Source organism: Bos taurus, chromosome 14 (assembly GCF_002263795.3).
Source record: "Bos taurus isolate L1 Dominette 01449 registration number 42190680 breed Hereford chromosome 14, ARS-UCD2.0, whole genome shotgun sequence".
Classification (NCBI taxonomy): domain Eukaryota; kingdom Metazoa; phylum Chordata; class Mammalia; order Artiodactyla; family Bovidae; genus Bos; species Bos taurus.
Window position 1 is genome coordinate 9,720,005 of NC_037341.1, and position 18,059 is coordinate 9,738,063.

Below are 18,059 nucleotides of genomic sequence, written 5' to 3' on the forward strand. Positions count from 1 at the left end.
TAGATTGTAAAATGATTACCGAGATAAGTTTAGTTAACATCCATCGTCTCATAGAGATACAATGAAAGAAAAAAAAATAAAGCATGACTATTTCTTGTAATTAGAATTAGGCAAATCAATTATGATGTAAACAATATTAATATCTGTTAAGATTTACCTGCTTAAAGTTACAATGATAACATGTGAAAAATATTAACTAAATTCTCATCTGTTCGTACGGTTCTGTCAAATAAAGTAATTCTAGTCCTTTAAAAAGGCTTCTGCTTTCCCTGGTGTGATTCTGTCCTGTGCAGTTGCTCCTTTGAGTAGTCGTTTAATTCCATCCGGCTTCTCTCCCACATATGTGTGCTGCCAACCCACGGAGGAGTCAATGGACATGGATATGAGCCCTTCGAGGCCCCAGAACTATCTTTCTGGTTGTGAACTAAAGGCTGACAGAGATTATCCCTTCAAGGTGGATAATGATGAAAATGAGCACCAGTTATCTTTAAGAATGGTCAGTTTAAGGGCTGGAGCAAAGGATGGATTACACATTGTTGAAGCAGAGGTGATGGATTATGAAGGCAGTCCAACTAAAGTAACACTGGCAACTTTGAAAATGTCTGTACAGCCAACAGTTTCTCTTGGGGGCTTTGAAATTACACCACCTGTGGTTTTACGGTTGAAGTGTGGTTCAGGGCCTGTGCATAACAGTGGACAGCACTTAGTAGCTGTGGAGGAAGATGCAGGGTCAGAAGACAAAGAGGAGGAGGATGTGAAACTCCTAAGTATATTTGGAAAGCGTTCTGCCCCGGAAGTGGTAGCAAGGTTCCCCAGAAAAAAAGTAAAGCTCGCTGCTGCTGCTGAAGATGATGATGATGATGATGATGAAGATGATGACAATTTTGATGAGGAAGAAAAAGCTCCAGTAAAGAAATCTGTACGAGATACTCCAGCCAAAAATGCACAAAAATCGAATCAGAATGGAAAAGACTCAAAACTGTCAACACCAAGATCAAAAGGTCAAGAATCCTTCAAAAAACAGGAAAAAACACCTACAACACCGAAAGGATCTAACTCTGTCCTTAAGACATTAAAGCAAAAATGCAAGCAAGTATAGAAAAACACACTGAACAATCCTGGGCACTGCTGGTAAATTAAGACCAAAGATGGGGAGAGGAAAAGGACAGACACGCATAGTCCAAACTGTGCATCATCAACAATCCAGACTGAAGTCTTCTAGTTGAATCTCAGTCCCCTTTGCTGATTGGCCACCCACCCACGCCTCCTTCCAGGCTGGAAGCAATCAACTGATCTCCTAGAACACTTTGACTGCTGTGATTCAGTGAACCTTACACTTTGCTTTCTATTTGTGCAATTGCCTCACCTCTGACCATGTATTTCCCTAGCTGCTCAATAAATATTTGAATCAAAAAAAAAAAAACAGGGCTTCCTTGGTGGCTCAGCAGTCAAGAATCCACCTGCCAATGTAGGAGATGCGGGTTTGATCCCTGAGTTGGAAAGATTTCCCGGAGGAGAAATGGCAACCCACTCCAATAATACACTTGCCTGAGAAATTCCACAGACAGAGGAGCCTGTCAGGCAACAGTCCTTGGGCTCACAAAGAGACGGACACGGCTCAGCAACTAAACAACAGCAACAGTCTTTTAAAATATTCTCCTTGTGATGAGAACTCTTGGGATCTACTCTTTTAACAGCTTTCTTAACATACAGCAGTGCTAACTGTAGCCATCATACTGTATATGATACCATTAGTACTTGTTTGTCTTATAACTGATGTAGCTTTTCATTTGAAGTTGAGGTAGGAAAGAGAAAGCTAAGTATGACTGAGCACTTGCTTTAAGCCAGGCATGCTCACTTGACAAATATTTTCAGAGCTCCTCATATGTTTCTCGAAGCAGATTTAGACATTTCATTGTGCAAAACAGATAAAGGGCCCTGCCCTCAAAAGAGCTTCAATTATGGAGGGAGAGGCACACAATTTACAATAAATGCAATAAATCAGTAACTTCTGTGTCTTACTCACCTTTGCTACTTCATTATTTTGTATAATGCCCTAAGTGCATGTAAGATGAACACAAGGATGCATGAATGATTAAAATCTAGACGGGTAAAATTTGGCCCTACAGTTTCCTGAGGGGACATTCTGGAAAGAAAAAAAAATAATTTGAACAAAAATTAGGCATCTTGTTATTCTACTTCAACAGGAAGGGTAGCAGATTTCTGTGGACATGCATTTGCATATCTTTTTCTTAAATAGGCTGTCCAATTTACATACATTTGTATGTTCCATTCAAAGAAACTTACTGTCAGTATGTAAATTACTCAGCACACTAAATTCTCCTTTTCTTCTTATCATTTTTTCTCATTTTTGCTGTTTCCTCTTCATACTTAAATAAGCATACTTTGTGCAAATTTCCTCCATATTTCTATAGTGCCTTCAATGGCATATATTATTTTAAATAAAATTAGATAATTATATATGCATTATGTGTATATGTATAATATACATTCTGAGCTTTCATTTTTTTTTGTTTATTTTGGGGGGCTACTCCCTACAGCATGTGGGATCTTAGTTCCTGGATCAAGGATTGAACTAGTAACCTCAGCAGTGAAAGTGTGGAGTCTTAACCACTGGACTATCAGGGAATTCTCTTGAACCTTTATTAATCAAGGAAGCTATATCCCTACAATTTAGTATTAAAATACTTAATTTTATATCCACCTCTCTTTCAAACACCAAGTTTTATATAATGAGAACCCCAAGTCAAGATTTCCTGACCCAGCTCTGCCACTAACTAGCTGTGTACCCTAAGGGAAATAACCACATCTCTATGAATCTCTACTTCTTTAGTCAAATGGAAAGGTTGGGGTTCTTAGACACACAAGCACACATCCTAGGGTCAATCCATTTTCAGATTCATCTTACATGATGCTGCTTGAGTGTGGGATTCCAAACTGCCCATGGTGGCCTAACATTTATGTGTTAATTGTTTTGATACATCCTCTAGAGAACTGTGAGGGTCTCAGAGTGATAAACTAAGAATATTACTTTAGGTATGATGTTTGGTGGGCAATGCATGTCACTGGAACTGAAAGAATAACTGGTAGTCAAGAACCCTCCCATCGAGTAACTGTTGCTCCATTAAAAGAGACCACTGAGTCCAGGGACGCTTGCTTCTTGGAAGAAAGGCTATGACCAACCTAGACAGCATATTAAAAAGCAGAGACATTACTTTGTCCACAAAAGTCCGTCTAGTCAAGGCTATGGTTTTTTCCAGTGGTCATATATGAATGTGAGAGTTGGACTATAAAGAAAGCTGAGTGCCAAAGAATTGATGCTTTTGAACTGTGGTGTTGGAGAAGACTCTTGAGAGTCCCTTGGACTGCACAGACATCCAACCAGTCAAACCTAAAGGAAATCAGTCCTGAATATTCATTGGAAAGACTGATGCTAAAGCTGAAACTCCAATACTTTGGCCACCTGATGCAAAGAACTGACTCTTTGGAAAAGACCCTGATACTAGGAAAGATTGAAGGAGGAAGAGAAGGTGACAACAGAGGATGAGATGGTTGGATGGCATCACCAACTCAATGGACATGATTTTGAGCAAGCTCCAGGAGTCGGTGATGGACAGGGAAGCCCGGTGTGTTGCAGTCCATGGGGTCGCAAAGAGTTGGACACAACTGAGCAGCTGAACTGAACTGAATTATGAGGAAATTCTGACTCTTCTGAATCATTCAGAGTCAGAGAGATGGGCAGTTTGTGACCTCAGACAGATAATATAACATCTCCAAGATCCAATTTTTTCATCTATAAAATAGGAAAATTAAATCTATAAAGCAGTAAAACTTAATGTGAAAATACACATAAAGTAGGGTTGGGCACTTAGAAGGTATTCACTACATTTTAACATTCCCTCTACTTTAAAAATTTTTTGTTTTGTTAATTCTCTCTGAAAAAAATATTGCCTCCATTGAGCCATAGAAACTGTGCTTTCAATAAATTACATCAATTCAATGAATTATATTTTTAGTGGCATAGACAGAGTACTTACCAGCCCCTGATTCCAGACTAACTTCTGATTCTTTTTCTTCTTCTTCTTCTTTTTTTTTTTTAACATTTCTTTTGTAGCTTCTCAAGAGAAAAACAACAATTTAATTTTATTTAGTTCCAGCCTTTCAAAGTGTGCAGGACTCAGGGTGAATGGAGTGATTTTTATTCTCATCTGATGCAACGGAGATTATTAAATGCATGTAAGGCTTTAACTGTTTCCTTCCGTTTTTCTTTCACTGAAGATTTCCTCAAAGCTCCTATCCATCAGGGCTGACGCTGAAGGTGTGAGGCAGACAACTTGTACCCTGAGCTGTAGTCTTCTGATCTGTAAGGCAGGGGTAATAGTAGCTACCCAGAGTGTATGAAATGGCAACCCACTCCATTGTTCTTGCCTGGAGAATCCCAGGGACGGGGGAGCCTGGTGGGCTGCCATCTATGGGGTCACACAGAGTCGGACACGACTGAAGCAACTTAGCAGCAGCAGCAGCAGCAGCAGCAGTGTATGATGAAGATTAAACGTGACAATGCGCTGAGGGTGCTTAGCATAATGCTTGACCCAATGTTTGGAAATATTTTGGTGATGATGATGAAGGTAATGATAATGGTGATGACAGACTTTGCCTGATATCCATAACCACCAAAGGCAAAGGCTTCTTTTACCCTGCAGGCATCCCACGAGCATCTTTGTACAATTCTCCCATTTTAAAATCCTGCGTGTTAGGGTGTAAAGTCTGACTCCTACTGAAAAGTGAGAAAATCCCTCATTATAAGCTTCCCAAGCGAAAGTTAAAAACAACCTTGCCAGTAGGACACAGGAAAGGCTCCACAGAGAATCCCACACCCTCTGTTCCCCAAATAGAAGCTCCATCCAGGTTGGAGGGCTGGCCCCAGGTCAGCAGTCAAGCAGGGTACATAGTGGCTGTGTTACCAAGTCCAAGTTTGCTCTGCTTGCCACACAACAGGACAATGAATCTGAGACAAGGAGTCAAAGCAAGGAATAGGACTTTATTTAGAAAGCCTTCTGACCAAGAAGATGGCAGACTAATATCTCAAAATAACCATCTTACCTGGGTCTGGATGCCAGGTTCTTTTGCAAATCAGAGATAGGGGGCCATGAGGACGCAAAGTAAAAGGCCATTTAATCCTGCAAATGTCTCCCAGAATGGCAAGCCTCAGACAGGGTTATGTGTTCATTTCTTCCTTCCTGCCATCTACAGGGTTCTGAACAAAGACACTCTGACAGTCAGGCAGAGGGGCAGGATGCTCTGAGGCTGGCCATTATGTATGATTAGAATAACAAAAGCAACAGAAAGCAAGCCAAAGAAACAGTTACAACATGGAGTCAGTTGATTTCTCCTTGCAACAGAAAGGAGAAATCCAGAAACACAGAAACCAGCTGTGCTGGTTTTCTGCGTATGCGTGTGTTCAGTTGTGTCTGACTCTTCGCAACCCCATGGACTGTCCCACCAGACTCCTCAGTCCATGGGGTATTCCAGGTAAGAATACTGGACTGGGTTACCGTTTCCTTCTCCAGGGGATCTTCCCTTCTCCGGGATTGAACCCTCATCTCTTTCATCTCCTGCATTGGCAGGTGGGTTCTTTACCAGCTGAGCCAAGCTTGTTAAAAAAAAAAAAAAGCAAATAAGCTAAAATAGTAGGTTGATCCTTTGTTTTTTTTCTTGCAAAAAAAATTGTTTTAGTCCAAATAATAAGAGTCAGTAGCCGGCTCTAATCTTTCCAAGTTTTAAATGAACAGTCACGAAAAGCAAATACTGTATCACATTGAACTTGAATTTTGAGTTCAATATATATCTCACACACTTCTTCATTTCATGTGCAATGCAGCAATGCATGATTTCACTGTGATCTGAATGTTTACTAACTTTGAGTCTGAAGTCTAGTATCTTTTAATCTGCTATTTTTATGTCAAACATATTTAAGGATCAAATAAAACAAATCACTTATGGAAGCCTTGTTCTCTCTCTGCTCTTTTTCCTGTCTCCTCTGATTTCCTAGATAGCCTTTGTCAGTTTGTACTAAAATGGTTGTCTCAAAGGCTGTCTGCATAATTCAAATGAAGTAAATTGCAGACAGGTTTTTACCAATTAGCTGTGTGACTACAAGCTAGTTATTGGAACTTCCTCAAGTCTTGGCTTCTTAATCTGTAAAATGGGCGTAATTAGAACTACTCAATTCCCAGGTCCTGACAAGGGGTCAGAAATGTGATACAAATGTAATTTGTGTAACATACACATGTAAGCAAAGGCTGTAAATTGACTTGGGATAAATACCTAGAAGCTATATTTTTGGCCCAAAGGACATGTATATGATTAAGATTTTTGATATACATTAGCAAATTATTTTCCAAAAACCTTGAAGTAAATATGTGACTATATGAGAATGTCTGTTTTTTCTCCCAAATCAATGCCAAATTTTATTAAATAATTTCAGCAATTAGCATGTTGTGTAGTTTTATCAAGCATGAGTGATAAAAACCAATATCCATAGTCCAAACTCCCAGTGGAAAGTCATCTCACATGAATAATGATTCTATTATCAGGGATGGAGAACCTAGACTCCTTCACAGAATAGATCGATTATGTCTAGCCAAGTTTGCCCTCAGCAAATAAGAGAGAAATCTGTATTAGTCAATGTACATTGTACCAACAAATGTCAAGATTTGAACTGCCCCAGGCAAAACGTCTCTGCCCACCCACCAAGGAGAGCTGATTCTTTGAAAACTAGCTCATCAGAATCTTATTAAAATGGATACAGAGGTAGTCCATATGCTGTGAAGGTCAGTCTAAAGGCCAGATCTACCATTAAACTTCTAGAAACTTTTAAGAAGTTTGCTTAACTTATCTGGAACTCAAGAGTCCAACTAAATAATTTCCCAGCCCTTCCAGACTCTGACAATATCTAAATCTATAGTCTGACTTTTAATTATTGTCCTAAGAGTACTAAATTCTAGGTCATATCTCACATAGGATTGTAATTCATTCAACCCAATAGTCTGTCTGAAGAAGGTACCAAAAGATGCTTTTAGGATGCTTTATACATTTATTCCTTTATATATTATTTATTCTCCTCAAATAATTTTCAGTAATAATAAATAAGCATGTTCGAAATTAGGCAAACTTAGAATAAAAAACAAGAGCTGAGGATAGAGCAGGTAGAAAAAAAGATACTTAGCCTAAAGATAACCACTACAGTAGAATGCTCAATTTAGCTAAGAGCTTCCTGGCAAAGTAAGGCAGAAAGAACAATGCAATCAACTTCAATAGATCTATGTCTCAAAATATGACCAGAGGAGTCATAACTATTCATTAGAAAAAAAATGTGATTCTAGCTTTGCTCCTTTGCACTGGACATTTACAAAGATCTTTATTTGTTCAGTTCAGTTCAGTTCAGTGACTCAGTCGTGTCCTACTCTTTGCGACCCCATGAACTGCAGCACGCCAGGCCTCCCTGTCCATCACCAACTCCCGCAGTTCACCCAAACCCATGTCCATTGAATCGGTGATGCCATCCAACCATCTCATCCTCTGTCGTCCCCTTCTCCTCTTGCCCTCAATTTTTCCCAGCATCAGGGTCTCTTCAAATGAGTCAGCTCTTTGCATCAGGTAGCCAAGTATTGGGGTTTCAGCTTTAACATCAGTCCTTCCAATGAACACCCAGGACTGATCTCCTTTAGAATGGACTGGTTGGACCTCCTTGCAGTTCAAGGGACTCTCAAGAGTCTTCTCCAACACCACAGTTCAAAAGCATCAATTCTTCTGCGCTCAGCCCTCTTTATAGTTCAACTCTCACAACCATACATGACCACTGGAAAAACCATAGCCTTGACTAGATGGGCCTTTGTGGACAAAGTAATGACTCTGCTTTTGAATATGCTATCTAGGTTGGTCATAACTTTCCTTCCAAGGAGTAAGCGTCTTTTAATCTCATGGCTGCAATCACCATCTGCAGTGATTTTGGAGCCCCAAAAAATAAAATCTGACACTGTTTCCACTGTTTCCCCATATATTTGCCATAAAGTGATGGGACTGGATGCCATGATCTTAGTTTTCTGAATGTTGAGCTTCAAGCCAACTTTTTCACTCTCCTCTTTTACTTTCATCAAGAGGCTCTTTAATTCCTCTTCACTTTCTGCCATAAGGGTGATGTCATCTGCATATCTGAGGTCATTGATATTTCTCCCGGCAATCTTGATTCTGGCTTGTGCTTCGTCCAGCCCAGTGTTTCTCATGATGTACTCTGTATATAAGTTAAATAAGCAGGGTGACAATACACAGCCTTGACATACTCCTTTTCCTATTTGGAACCAGTATGTTGTTCCATGTCCAGTTCTAAATGTTGCTTCCTGACCTGCATACAGGTTTCTCAAGAGGCAGGTCAGGTGCTCTGGTATTCCCATCTCTTTTAGAATTTTCCACAGTTTATTTGATCCACACAGTCAAAGGCTTTGGCATAGTCAATAAAGCTGAAATAGATGTTTTTCTGGAACTCTCTTGCTTTTTCCATGATCCAGTGGATGTTGGCAATTTGATCTTTGGTTCCTCTGCCTTTTCTAAAACCAGCTTGAACATCAGAAAGTTCACGGTTCACATATTGCTGAAGCCTGGCTTGGAGAATTTTGAGCATCACTTTACTAGCGTGTGAGATGAGTGCAATTGTGCAGTAGATTGAGCATTCTTTGGCATTGCCTTTCTTTGGGATTGGAATGAAAACTGACCTTTTCCAGTCCTGTGGCCACTGCTGAGTTTTCCAAATTTGCTGGCATATTGAGTGCAGCACTTTCACAGCATCATCTTTTAGGATTTGAAATAGCTCAACTGGAATTCCATCGCCTCCACTAGCTTTGTTCGTAATGATGCTTCCTAAGGCCCACTTGACTTCACATTCCAGGATGTCTGGCTCTAGGTGAGTGATCACACCATCATGATTATCTGGGTCATGAAGATCTTTTTTGTACAGTTCTTCTGTGTATTCTTGCCACCTCTTCTTAATATCTTCTGCTTCTGTTAGGTCCCTACCATTTCTGTCCTTTATTGAGCCCATCTTCACATGAAATATTCCCTTGGTATCTCTAATTTTCTTGTTGCATCATTGGAAACACACACACACAAATCTTGATATTATATCAAATACTTTTAAGTTTTAGGATTTCCTTCAAATATCCCTGATTGCTAGATTACCCAAAATATTAATGTAAATGTGGTAATGGCACCATCAAAACTTTAATAGCTCTTTATGTTCTTAATATATGTCACCTTTTAAAGTAAGTATCTATACGTGTATTGTCTAATATAGCAGCCACTACTCACATGAGCCTATTAAACATTTGCAATGTGACTATGCAAACTGAGAAGGTAATGGCAACCCACTCCAGTACTCTTGCCTGGAAAATCTCATGGACAGAGGCGCCTGGTAGGCTGCAGTCCATGGGGTCGCTAGGAGTTGGACACGACTAAGCAACTTCACTTTCACTTTTCACTTTCATGCATTGGAGAAGGAAATGGCAACCCACTCCAGTGTTCTTGCCTGGAGAATCCCAGGGACGGGGGAGCCTGGTGGGCTTCCGTCTACGGGGTCGCACAGAGTCGGACACGACTGAAGCACCTTGGCAGCGGCAGCAGCATGCAAACTGAGATGTGCTCTAGTATAGAACAGACTTTGTGCTGAGTCTCTCAGTCCTGTCCGGGTCTTTGTGACCCTACAGACTGGAGCCCACCAGGTTCTTCTGTCCATGGGATTTTCCAGGCAACGATACTGGAGTGGGTTGCCATTTCCTTTTCCAGGGGATCTTCCTGAGCCAGGGATTGAACCCCCATCTCTTGCATCTCCTGCACTGACAGGCAGAGATTCTTTACCACTGAGCCACCTAGGAAGCCCATGCAATACACACTGGACTTCAAAGACGAAGAAAGTACAGACAAACCTCGGAGATTACAGGCTCTGTTCTAGACCAACACAATAAAGTGGATATTGCAAGAGTTATATGGGTTTTTTGGCTTCCCAGTGCATCTAAAATTATATACACACTATACCATAGTCTAGTAAGTGTGTAATAGCATTACACCTAAAAAACCAATGTACATACCTTAATTAAGAAGAAATTTGGGGACTTTCCTGGCAGTTCAGTCTTTAAGACTTTGCCTTCCAAGGCAGAGGGAAGATCCCTCATCAGAAAGCTAAGATCCCACATGCCTCACAGCCAAAAAAAAAAAAAAATTAAAAAAAAGAAGCAATGTGTTAACAAATCCAATAAAGCCTTTAACAGTGGTTCACATAAAGTAATATTAAAAAATTTAAATTAAAAAAATAAAAATAACTTTATTGCTAAAAGATGTTAAGCATTATCTGAGCCTTCAGCAAGTCCTAGTAGTAATATCAAAGATCACTGATCACAAGGTCATCATAACAAATCAAGAATAATGGAACAGCTTGAAATATTGTGAGGATTACCAAACTGTGACACAGAGATATGCAGAGAGCAAATGGTGTTGGGGGAAAAAAATGGCACCAATAGATTTGCTCAATGCAGGGTTGCCACAGACCTTTCATTTGCTAAAAAAATGTAGTATCTGCAAAGTACAATAAAGAGAGATGCAATAAAATGAGGCATGCCTCTAAAAAGAAATGCAAAATATTTCATTACTAAGTTTTATATTGATCAGATGTTGAAGTGATAATATTCAATTATATTGAGTTAAATAATAAAACATATCATTAAACTATTGAAATTTATTTCGATAGTTTCTTTTTACTTTTTCAAAAGTAATTATTGGAAATTCAAAATAACATACGTGGCATGCATTTGTGGCTCGTCTTATATTTCTATGGGCAGCACTCATATATAATAGCAATAGTAACGAAAATCAGAGGGTGTTTTGAGCAGCAAGCAGGTGCACACAGTGTGTGGCTGCTGTAGCTACATCATCTCACTCAGGTTATAATGGCATCTCACGTCACCATGAGACGGAGAAGTTATCCCTGGCCCAATATTGAAAAACCGTTGTTGTTCAGTCGTTCAGTCACGTCCGACTCTTTGTGGACCGCAACATACCAGGTTTCCCTGTCCTTCACCATTTCCCAGAGCTTGCTGAAAAAAAGAAAGCATTTTTTTTTTTAACACAAGTATGTGACAACTGCATAAACCAATTTCCCTAAAACAACACTTCTCATAAAGTGCTGAGTCTTCCGGGCTTGTTGATCAACCTTTCATTTTGTCACCATAATCAAATTAATCAGTGTTGCTAAGGGATCAGAGAACTGAGTTGAAATATGAAGATTTGGGTTTCAATCCTGTCTCAGCTACTACCTCAGTTTTCCCCCTCGGGTCTCACTTTCCCTTCTTGAACTAGATGAGCTAGTTCATCTAAAACTTACTGTATGTGTTTTTCTTTGTTTGTTTTAGTCATTCAATTGTGTCCAACTCTTTGCAACCCCATGGACTCTCCTATGTCCATAGTATTTTCCAGGCAAGAATACTGGAGTGGGTTGCCGTTTCCTTCTCCAGGGCATCTTCCCGACCCAGGGATTGGACCCTTATCTTTTGCTTCTCCTGCACTGGCAGGTAGATTCTTCACTGCTGCGCCACCTGGGAAGCTCAACAACAGCTGCTTTTGTTATCACCGTTCACTAGCAATTCTGAACAATGTCAGTGAGAAAACGCACATTCTCCCAAATTATTTGTTGTTCCAAGTTCCCAACAATCACGGTTACTACTGATGAGTTTTACTAATGTGTCTATAGGCTTCAAATTGGTATGTGTTTGTTGTTCATTAATACAATGAAAGTTGATTGAAAGAGCTCCCCTGACATGGATAAACCCAGTAACACATATTGCTTTCAAGAGTAAATTTCCTAGGATTTAGAACTGTTTGTGCTTACTGTAGGTGCAAATATAGTTCACATAGCCAACCCTGTGGATATAGTACATATTTCTATATTTAACCTACAGGTGAGAAATAAACAGTGATGATACAGTGATGGTAAAGATGAAGAAAGAACTTGAGTCACTTCAATTCTGTCATTCCATGTGCCTTTAAAGTGTTTATTTCAATTTAAAAGTGAAATAGAATGTGAAATTCAAGGTATAAAATTTTAAGATGTGACATACAAATTTTGACTCATACATGAAATATATTCATCCCTTTCATTGATTATTACTGAAAATAATTCTGCCCTGTAAAAGGAGACATCAAAAACAGATCTGCTTTGGGAATCAACCAGGCTACATTTGTCGCTTCAGTCTCTGAATTTCAAAGGGGAAGCAACCTCATGTAAAAATGCAGGTTCTATGATTATAGTAACTCTCATTCTTCATATTTCTAAGCTTGGGCTGCTCAGCGTGCCTGAAATTCTGCTACAAAATAAAACAGGAAAAATTAAACAAAATTGGTTGATACCAGGTCCCTCCATCACCTTCGTTTTATTCTGATGCATCTTCAGTGGGTGCATCAGAAATGTGGCTGCCCAACCACAATGTGGAGTGAATGTTCCTTTGAGGCTCTGAGCCCAAGTCCTCCCCAGCTTCCTTTATTCTGATAAACTCTGGCAATGTTCCTCAGGATGTGCCACAATCTGTTTTGCATGTCTGTTCCTCCCTCCACCTGGAGAGCCTTCTCTTGTCTCTCTTCCTCTCTGGCCACTTTGTCTGATGGGAAGATCACTCCTTATCCTTTAGGGTAACATTTCCTCATCATGTTACTGCCCCTGAAAAAGCTCTCCTGACAACTCTGGGCAAAACTAATGATTGTTAGGTCAGTGAACACTTACTATAAGCTCCTGATAGCTAATTTTCATGACTGCTTCCCCTTCTCCCATTTCAGAAATGGCCTCTAAAGCGCAAGAATAGCTTTCTCTACATTCTCATACCTACGAGACCCCAAATAAAGCCCATCCCTTGGTATGAACTTGATAAATATTTAGCTCACAAATGTATGATTGGGGTCCAGCATTGTCCAGTTGCTTAGATTGGTGCCCAAAGGAAGATTATAGTGACACTGAAAACAAGAGGGAAAATTATGCAAGCCTCGGTTTCCTAGAAAACAGCCTGAGGTGAATCTTAGCTGCTATTTTTCACAGGGCTGTACAGCCAGTGCACAGGAGAGGGGAGCAAAAGGGAAGAGAGAAGGAAGCACAGAAAACAAATACGAGACCATGCTACTAAACTGATCAAAGTTTCAAGGGAAATATGAGATGGGCTTTATTAAACTGACCCAAGTTTCAGGGGACTCTAAAGGCAGAGGGTGGATCAGTCACAAGGGTGTCCCTGGAAAAGCCAAGTGGGGCTGCGTACTTAACTTCTTCTTCAGAGAGAAGCACTAGCCATGTATCTGCCCATCCTTCCTGTCTCCTGTCTCTCGCTGGTCCAAGCTCACCCGCTGGGGTGTCAATTCCATCATGGTGCTTGGCTATTGTACCTGGCTTTTCCGGCCTGAGCCTTGGGAAGCCAGAGCCTCTTGGGTCTGATGGGGTCAAACCTAAGCTGTTGTTCCCATAGTCCTCACCAGTGAGGGTCCTCAGAGGCTTGGCTGAAGCCTGGCTCTTGTACCCAGAGGAGGCAGGGATAAGACTCGGTGATGGAGGCAGCAGACAGGCTTAGCTAGTACAGGACTTGGAGGAGACAGTCAGGAAAAGGGAAAATGACAGAAAGTACCAAGAAGTTCACCAGAAGTATATACACTGAATCCACTAAAAAACAATTAATAATAAATAGCAGTTGAAATGTATTGTACTGAACATTCACACTGGACTTGATTCAACTCCATATTGTAGTCTGAAGCCACATGGTGAGCCAAAACAAAAGTGAAAAATACAGTCTTCAGAGGGTGTAAACTGTCTGGCAGGAAAAAGACATTAATCAAATAACTGCCAAGGAAATGAAAAATGGCAAATATGAAAAGCACAACCAAGAATAAGTTATGCCGTCTTTTCAGAGCCTGTGGTAGGAGTTGTTGACCAAATCAGGGCATTGGGGAGAGATTTTCTAAGCATATAACAAGGAAGTGAGATATTAAGGATGAAAATATGTGACTGAGGTGACGAGAGGGATCAGGAAAACATAGAGGGGTGATGTGGGCAAAAGCAGTGAGGACCAGGTATATTTAGAGAATGTGATCAAAGACAATGCTTGGGGCCAGCTGAAGGAGGAGAGACAGACAGAAGCTGGGTCAAGGGAGGTCCTGAAGTCCATTCTGGGGGTTTCTGTCCTAACCATATGAGCGATAGGAAGGCAGATGCCAGAGGGGTTTAGTAGATGTGCTGTGCGTTAAATACCAGGTTAGTACTGCCAAATGTTTATGCTGGCAGTGAAGAAGAGAATAAACAAAAGAGAAAAAAGGATGAAAGGAGATTATTATAGTTTGGGGGACTTCCCTGGTAGTCCAGGGGTTAAGACTTCTCATTTTCAATTCAGGGCGTGAGTTCCATCCCTGGTTAGGGAACTAAGACCCTGCATGCCACGTGGCATGGCTAGAAAAAGAAAACATTATTGTAGCTTGGACAGGGGAAGTGACGATAGAATTGGAAGAAAAAGTAGAACGATTTGAGAGATGGTTGAATATGACAGACATCTTGCAATAGCTAATGAGACAAAGCTGAAAAAGGACTATAGTCAAATGTTCTAATAACCCTAGATTTACACCTAGAGTTGTCGGCCTGAAAACTGTGGGTTATACATGGCTTGGATTATTTTTGAATTATTTTTCTTCTAAATATATCACTTTACACTTTCCTGCTCATGGACCTTTTTGTACACTCTTCTGAAACCTAATGGAGCACTTTTTCTCTCAGTCAGATATCCCACTGTCCAGGAGTAAAGCAGCATCTGTAAATGGAAGACTTATTCTTTCTTTCCCTTTCCTGTAGTCTTCAGTAATCTATTAAGATGAATGTCTGTGTGGATTTCTGGGAGCATGCATTCATGCTTGCTCGATTGCTCTGTCGTATGCACCTCTTTGCGATGCTATGGACTGCAGCCTGCCAGGCTCCTCTGTCCATGGGATTATCCCAGCAAGAATACTGGAGAGGGTAGCCATTCCCTTCTTCAGGGGATCTTCTTGATCCAGGGATTGAACCTGCATCTCCTGCAGCTCTTGCATTGCAGGCAGATTCTTTACTACTGAGCTACCTGGGGAGCCTTCTGGGATTATATTCTTTTAAAAAAAGAAAAAATATATATATATATATATTTAAAAAAATAAAAACGAGAAGCATATTAAAGTTAAGAGCATCATCCCAGTTTTCCTAGTTTGGATAGAGACCATCATCTATTTTCTTGAGAAACTTTGCCCAACCCTGCAAAGCACAGGACAGGAGGCAAAAGAGATGGACATTTACAGTTTGAAGGAATGAAGGCAAGACTTAATCTCAAGGCTTCCTTGTGCTCATCTTTACAAAGAGAATCTGCTTTATTTACCAGGCTGTTGTATAAGCCAGCGAGAAGTTCCTTTTGTGAGAGTAAATCACTTCTAACCAGGATCATTATCCAGACCACAATAAGGAATTGTAAAAGGTCTGCTCATGCTGTGGGGTGTAGGACATTTTTTTCCCCTGCAACAGGAAACATGATACTATTTTTTAGTGCAGTGATGCTGGTAGCGGAAGAAAATTCATTTAACTTTCTTATAAAGTGCTATTATGATAAGAAAAGATAAAATGAAAAAAGTATTGTGGATGGTATTAAATATTAAACTCATATGAAACAACTGCATAAAATCCCATCAAAATTCTAATAGGCAACTTGAACTTGCTTCTCTGGTGATAACTTCTATTTCATAGTGGATTTTATGCTTCAGCTGGCCACACACAAATTCTGATGGATACTTTTTAATGAGGCTCTTTTCAAAGTTTTAATAGTTATCACAACTAAAAACCAACTTTGTATGAGTAGGTGTTAATAAAATGTAAAACCATTTCACAACCATTCAAAATTTGCAACAGCTGAAATGAAGTGTACAGAATCCAAAAGATCTTTCTCTTCTCTTACTGACAAATGGAAATTTGGAAGAAATATGGAGGAAATTTCCCTCACTGATGTGAATGGATGGCAAATGCAATCAAACGTTTTCATATAAAGTATCTCAAAACAACACAAAAGTTCTCTTTGGAGAACATACATGAATGGTGAAGGCAATTATCTTCTACAGCTGGTTTGGACTGAAAGAGCATAAAAAAAAAAAAACCTATCACTAAAAGAACACATCAACAGCAAATTAAACGGAAATATCCAGTATTTGTGAAAACAGTGTCTCTGGGCTGGTCCCTGAAGCTGTGGTTTCCAAGCTTTGCAGAAATGACTTCTTAGCTTTTCCTCTTATGTGGGCAGCAGGCTGTGTTTCTGGGGTACCTGAAACGTGAACTTCCCCTTCAGCTCTGCCAAAGTCTGGTCCAAAAAGGCAGAAAAGTGCTCCCCTGGCCATGTTTCATGTTAACAGAACAAGAAGAATCAGATGTTGCTTATTCAGGTCGGTGTCTGCAACGGCGCCCTTGATCTCAGTCATTCTTTGTCCAAAAGCTCCCACGAGTCTGTGAAGCCAATTGGACCCTGGATCCTGGCAGCCATGGAGATGACTATGACAAAGGTACCCCAGGAACCCACTCCACTGAAACCAGGTTCTATAGAATTCTAGTTAAAGGAACCTCTTCCACCCTCCATATGAGAAGGACAAGAGTGTGTGCTCATCGTTGTTGCTACTAAGTCCTGTCCGTCTGTTTGTGATGCCACCGACTATAGCCCGTCAGGTTCCTCTGTCCATGAGGTTCTCTAGCAAGAACACTGGAGTGGGTTGCCATTTTCAAACCTATCCTTAACACATCAGGTGTGCTGGCATCCCTAAGGGGTGGTAATGGATTCAAATAAACACACCCTTGTCTTATGGTATGTCTTATGGTCTTATCTGTTATGCAGCAGAATAGAGCTCCGTCTTCTGAGCCCATCTAAGAAATGTGGGCACTTTAATTACTGAGGACAAAACCGAGCTTTTAAATCTAAAGTAAATATGAGTCAGCAGAGCATTATACATGGAGGTTGAAAATAATGACTAAAGGTGCAATTCCATCCAAACAACACCTCAGAAGCAAATTAGTGAAAATAAAACTCCTTCATATTCTGTCACTCTTGTCAGGTGGTAAAGAAATCAACATAACTCAGCTGGGGGCTCTGGTTTGGTTAAGGAATCAGCGAGTGGAAATCATGCTTCATTGCGAATCCCATCAGTAATGGCCCTTCAAAGTGGCTAAATTATTTCTCTAAAGGAAAGAAGCCTCATCTATTTCCTTTTTTATTTTTAATTTTCTGCACAGGAAAAGCACTTTAAAATAGAACTCAGAAGAATTTTAATTCCCAATAACTTGTCAATTATCTCACATGCGGCCTTAGAAATATCACTCAAAATCTGTGATGATTCAGTTTTCCATCTCTTAACTGAAGACATGAGCTGAAACTTTATGTGAGGCCACATACTGCTAAAATTCTGGAATTTTACCTTTGTTTCCTTACATCGCTTCATCGATTAGGACTGTTTTACTCAGGAACTGTGTGTTTTCTCAGATATAAAATGTTATCCAGATTATCAGTGAAAGTCAAGAAAATAAAATAACAATGTAAAAAGATGCAAGCTTTAGGTAATAAAATCAGGGATGTTGTATTGTTTATCTTTGAATCCCAGGGATGGTTTAACACATAGTCAGTGCTCAGTAGATAGTTGATGAAGTCAAAGGATCCCTGCTAAATGTATAATTTTTCTTGATTGTTTTGGGAAGAATTTTCTTTCTTTCTTCTTTGCTTGAACTCCTCGGTACTAAAGCAGGGTGATATATAGGAATCACCCAGAGATTTTTTTTTCTCGGTTCATGGCAGCTTCTCACTAACCCTCAGCATAGTGCACAGGGCTATCTTCCCAGGCTGTGACCTTGAAGCTGTGATTCAATGGGCCACTCACCCCTTTCAGAAACATGGGTTAGGCATCTACCAGGAGTCAGGTACCTATGT

At 40.1% G+C, this 18,059-nt stretch overlaps 1 pseudogene; it reads left to right on the forward strand.

The window, feature by feature from the left end:
• The window catches only part of LOC132342241 (nucleophosmin-like), a 75,975-nt pseudogene extending 74,262 nt beyond the window's left edge, over positions 1-1,713 (forward strand).
• The last annotated feature ends 16,346 nt before the right edge of the window (positions 1,714-18,059 follow it).